Here is a 5,631-nt window from a genome sequence, read left to right as displayed (position 1 = left end):
TCGCTCGAGCTGCTAATTGGCTCGCTTTTTACTACCTTTTCGATTTTGCTATTTCCATTTTTTGTTTTCATTCCAAAAATAGGTGAAGCCTCATGAGTTGATTTTTTGAAAGTGTACCGAAGGGAGAAAAGTCACGCCCAAGCTTGAACATTTTCCATATTTTTTTAAGGAAAAAAGAAAGCAGGACAACGCTTCAAGTACCCACCTATCTAACATCGAGTACATGTGCCATGTGTTTGCCCGTTCGTCCCTCTTGTTCGATAATATTCTAATCCGCTTACGTAACTGGATTACAACAAGTGAAACGAAAATGGAGAGCTCCCTAGTCAAACATTCCTCCCTCCCAACAATTTTTTTTGGCAACGCTTGTAACAAACTCTGGTCAATTTGAAGGGTGGGGGTAGCTCAAGTTTGACTTTCTGTATTTTCCATCGCACTATTTCCTCAGAACATTGATGATAGTCACCAAAAAGTTAGGTATTGATACTTATATTTCCAATCAACAAATTGAAGGAACTTAGTTTTTTTTGCTTGCAATCAGTTAAAATGTATCTGAGTTTTCCGGAAAAATTGTTGGTTGAATGAAGTTTCAAGTTTAAAGATTATCGTTCTTAAGAATAAAAAAAACTACCAGGCAGCTAAGATTTCCAAATAACGTCAAGCTCATCTTCAAGGATTCAAATTTCCCCATTCCTAAAGCTTGAGGAAGGAAAATTCGTTAGCAAAAAAAAACAATACAAAAAAATACCTAAACATGACCTGATGTTGTCGACTGACTTTGTCCTTTGCGCTACTTGGAAATTATTTTGGGTGGTTTCCCAGAAATGAGAAGAAGCTTCGTGTCCATCTAAAAGAGAAGAAGATTGCTTGGAGATAAACGAGAAAAATCAGAGAAAAAAAAAACAAACAAACAGTAACTAGAAACTGTTAACGACAAGGTCATCGGAAATGAATGTCCATTTTAATGGCGGTGGAACGCTGTCAAATGAGCAATAACCACTAAGAGATTTTCGAACCCATTAAGCAGGGGATTTTTTTTTGCAATTTGATTCGCTTAAGCGAAGCCATGTTTCATTGGGATCATTTAATTACGAATTCAAGAACTTTGGTTATATAATTTAAATGAAAATATCTTGATCATTGAAAATAATTTATTCATCAAATATTAACATTCCTTAACATTTTTGACATTTTTGTCATTTTTATCATTTTTGTCATTTTTGTCAATTTTGTCATTTTTGTCATTTTTGTCTTTTTGTCATTTTTGTCATTTTTGTAATTTTTGTCATTTTTGTCATTTTTGTCTTTTTTGTCATTTTTGTCATTTTTGTCATTTTTGTCATTTTTGTTATTTTTGTCATTTTTGTCATTTTTGTCATTTTTGTCATTTTTGTCATTTTTGTCATTTTTGTCATTTTTGTCATTTTTGTCATTTTTGTCATTTTTGTCATTTTTGTCTTATTGTCATTTTTGTCATTTTTGTAATTTTTGTAATTTTTGTCATTTTTGTCATTTTTGTCATTTTTGTCATTTTTGTCCTTTTTGTCATTTTTGTCATTTTTGTCATTTTTGTCATTTTTGTCATTTTTTGTCATTTTTGTCATTTTTGTCATTTTTGTCATTTTTGTCATTTTTGTCATTTTTGTCATTTTTGTCATTTTTGTCATTTTTGTCATTTTTGCCATTTTTGTCATTTTTGTCATTTTTGTCATTTTTGTCATTTTTGTCATTTTTGTCATTTTTGTCATTTTTGTCATTTTTGTCATTTTTGTCATTTTTGTCATTTTTGTCATTTTTGTCATTTTTGTCATTTTTGTCATTTTTGTCATTTTTGTCATTTTTGTCATTTTTGTCATTTTTGTCATTTTTGTCATTTTTGTCATTTTTGTCATTTTTGTCATTTTTGTCATTTTTGTCATTTTTGTCATTTTTGTCATTTTTGTCATTTTTGTCATTTTTGTCATTTTTGTCATTTTTGTCATTTTTGTCATTTTTGTCATTTTTGTCATTTTTGTCATTTTTGTCATTTTTGTCATTTTGTCAGTTTTGTCAGTTTTGTCATTTTTGTCATTTTTGTCATTTTTGTCATTTTTGTCATTTTTGTCATTTTTGTCATTTTTGTCATTTTTGTCATTTTTGTCATTTTTGTCATTTTTGTCATTTTTGTCATTTTTGTCATTTTTGTCATTTTTGTCATTTTTGTCATTTTTGTCATTTTTGTCATTTTTGTCATTTTTGTCATTTTTGTCATTTTTGTCATTTTTGTCATTTTTGTCATTTTTGTCATTTTTGTCATTTTTGTCATTTTTGTCATTTTTGTCATTGTTCGCACAAAAATTAGTCATCGATGTTTTGGGTGTACTCGCGCCACACCAAATTTCGCCACATCAATTGCGCGCACCTCCTTTGTCGAGCCTCAAGTACTGTTGGTCATTTTTCGTTTGGAGACCGAACATCCGCACAAAACGGAGAAGTAAAAAAAACTTCACTTGCGAGTGTACAATCAACGCACGTAGTTCTTTCGCTATCATTTTTATCACGGTCTGATCGATTAGAATAAATCATTATACTTAAACGTTTACGGTCATTATTTGTTTCAAATACACGGGATTAAGTGGAGATAAAGTGAATATCTAGTAAATCCGAAACACTTAGATTTCGTCGAAACATTTTGGTCCTTCGAGCCGGATAACGGGACTCGCTAGTTCCGTAATATCAGTGGACAATAGTTGTGTAGTGTACTCGGTTGAAACAAACTGGCAGACAATAGGCGACAAATCGCGCGCGCGCCTTTTTTGATTCGCTTGGCTTTTGATGCTGTTTATTTGGGGGATAATATTTTAGCCACCGTGGGCAAGTGATTGGGGGCCCAATTGACGGCTAATTAAATCATCCGATGTGCTCTTGGGAAAAGTGAAACTATTCTGTGGCTAGTGCAACTCCCTCACCCCTTTTAGTCTGTCGCTGCTGCCTTATTAAAGTTCACTTTTAACAAAAAAAAAGGTGTTTTTTTGTATCGAGCCTTCACCGAAGGCAACTGCTGGCTACTACAGAACCTGTACAATCCGGTACACAACACCCGAATTCACTTTGCGTTGCTCCTGTGCTACCCTCTTCCGGTCCTGCAGTACATGGCTCGGATCTAACCCCGTCGGACAGTTCATCATCAACAGATAAGTACAAATTTGCATTCTGTGTGTTTGGATAGTCTGTGGAGGAAAACAAAACCCCACAGTTTGGCATACATTTTCTCGTTCCGGATTGAGTTGTTGGAATTAACAACTGCCTAATCCGTGATAAATTGAAGTGGGTCGGTTGGTTGGAAGTTGCCGATATATTTTCCAGTTATCAGCTTGAGTATTTCTGTGTCGAGCGGAAGTTTGCGAGACGTTGAGTCGATTCGGCGGTCTGTCAATTTCAACATAACAGTGAAAAAGAGTGAAAAAGTGGTATCCTAGCTGGAACTGTAAGAATAGCCAGTGTAGATTAGTTTGTGATCATGCGTGACCTTCGTGAATTGTACAAGCTGGAAAGCAACCTGTGTCGTACTTTTGAAACAGTGCGTCATTTCATCGCGAATGCAAACTCAAGTGTCATTACCAGTGAACTGATCGGTGTACGTCTAGAACGGCTAGAAGATGCGTTCAAGCAGTTCCAGCTAGTGCGTACGGAAATTGAGCTGCAGACCGACGCCGAAGTGACCGGTGTTGATGATCCTGAGCAGGAGCTGGCGCTGATGAACGCACGGGCCGACGAAGATGCGAGCATTGCGATGGAGAAGGAAAACGATTTTTGCAACCTCAAAGGTGAACTACTCCGCCTTCTGTCTTTAACAAGTGGATCAGATCATGTAGCGAAAAAATCAAGCACAAGCATTAGTGAACCTTTAGAAACAACAGCGAGTTTGGCGAGGGTTAAATTGCCTGACATCAACTTTTGGGTAACATTCAGAGATTCGTTCCACAGTCTTATACATTCGAGCGATCAGCTGACGGCGATGGATAAGTTTTTCTACCTCCGCTCCGCCCTCACAGGAGAAGCTTTGCAAGACGTTAGCTCAGTCGAGATGACTGCAGCTAACTACGACGTGGCATGGGCTGCATTGAAAAGGCGATACGAAAATCGTAAGCTTATAGTTAAAAATTACATTAATGCACTTTTCAACGTTGAAGTAATTCGGAAAGAAAGCTACGATGGGCTAAACAAACTCATCAGTGAGTTCGAAAAGAACATTCTTATGCTGGAGAAAGTGGGCGAAAACACCGAAGGCTGGAGTACTCTACTGTCACATATGGTTTGCGCTCGGCTGGACCCGATGACTCTGCGCCACTGGGAAACACATCACAATTCTCGAGAGGTGCCGAAGTTTCGACAGTTGATGTGCTTTCTCAGAGATCACTGTGCAATTCTACAAACCCTCGCGCACCAGGAAACCAATTCTACAAATATGCAGGACAGACGACCGAGGTTTGGAGTCAGCCATCCTTCAAGTGTAGAATCTTCAAGCGAATGTCTATTTTGTGGTGGAAACTTTCATTCTGTTTTTCGGTGCCTGAGATTTTTGAAGCTGACAGTCGAAGAACGCAGTGAGCTAGTGTTGAAAGCTCGACTGTGCCTCAATTGCTTATCACCCGGTCACATGGCTCGCGTCTGTAGCAGAGGCTCGTGTCATCATTGTGGATCGCGTCACCATTCGTTGCTGCATTCAGACCTTTCATCCTCCGTCTCGCAAACTCCTGAGAACCCCCAGCAGTCAGTGCCGCAAGCTCCACAACTCCAACCACAATTGCCTCCACCTTCCCAACCGATACCATCCACAAGCCATCATTCCAACCCTCAAATCTCATCCTCGTTTGCCGCCACACAAATGCCAAAAAACCCCACAGACTTCTCCAGAAGATTCCAACACACAAATGTACTTTGCACGCAAACACACACTCCAACACGCCAAGTTTTGCTGTCAACTGCCGTTGTGCGTGTCCAAGATCAAGCTGGAAACTTCCGGTTAGCCAGAGCCTTGTTAGATTCTGGTTCACAGTTCTGTTTCATGACAACGAGCTTCAGCAAACGTTTGAAACTTCGAAGTTCTTCAGATTTCCTCACCGTCCAGGGCATCGGTGGTTCTACAGCGGTGTCACAAAAGCAGGTGATGGCGTCAGTTTTTCCTCGTTGTTCGGGAATTTCATCATACCGTTCATCGATGTCGTTCTTCGTACTCCCTGAGCTAACAGCGACCCTCCCAGCCGGTCGTGTTCGATGCAAGTCGTGGGCTTTGCCAGATGGTGTTATACTTGCTGATCCCAACTTCAGTCACCCAGGGAAGATTGACCTCATAATTGGCGCTCAATTCTTTTTCGATTGTCTCTGTGATGGTCGATTCAAGATTTCTGAAGATGGTCCTAGCCTCCAGAACACCGTTTTTGGCTGGATTATAGCTGGCACAGTGCCAGATTCCAGGGATCGCCGTCCATTAATAGTCACAGCGTGTCCAGCTGTTTCAGTAAATAATAAAAGCATTTCCTCTACTAACGATATGGTACGATTTGGCGGCCGGCGACAATGGGCACCAAAAACGCAAGAGAGGAAGCACCGGATGAACCCCAGAAGTCAACACTCTTTTTCCAAAATGAA

The 5,631-nt window shown here is 39.0% G+C and overlaps 1 protein-coding gene across 1 annotated transcript in view; it reads left to right on the top strand.

Moving 5' to 3' along the window:
* The window catches only part of LOC129748529 (uncharacterized), a 443,948-nt gene that overhangs the window by 129,148 nt on the left and 309,169 nt on the right, over window positions 1–5,631 (top strand). The gene's annotated exons all lie outside the window — the stretch shown is intronic.

The sequence above is a fragment of the Uranotaenia lowii genome, chromosome 1 (assembly GCF_029784155.1).
Source record: "Uranotaenia lowii strain MFRU-FL chromosome 1, ASM2978415v1, whole genome shotgun sequence".
In the NCBI taxonomy this organism is placed as follows: domain Eukaryota; kingdom Metazoa; phylum Arthropoda; class Insecta; order Diptera; family Culicidae; genus Uranotaenia; species Uranotaenia lowii.
The sequence above is the reverse complement of the archived record's forward strand: the minus strand, read 5'-3'. Positions and strand labels throughout refer to the sequence as shown.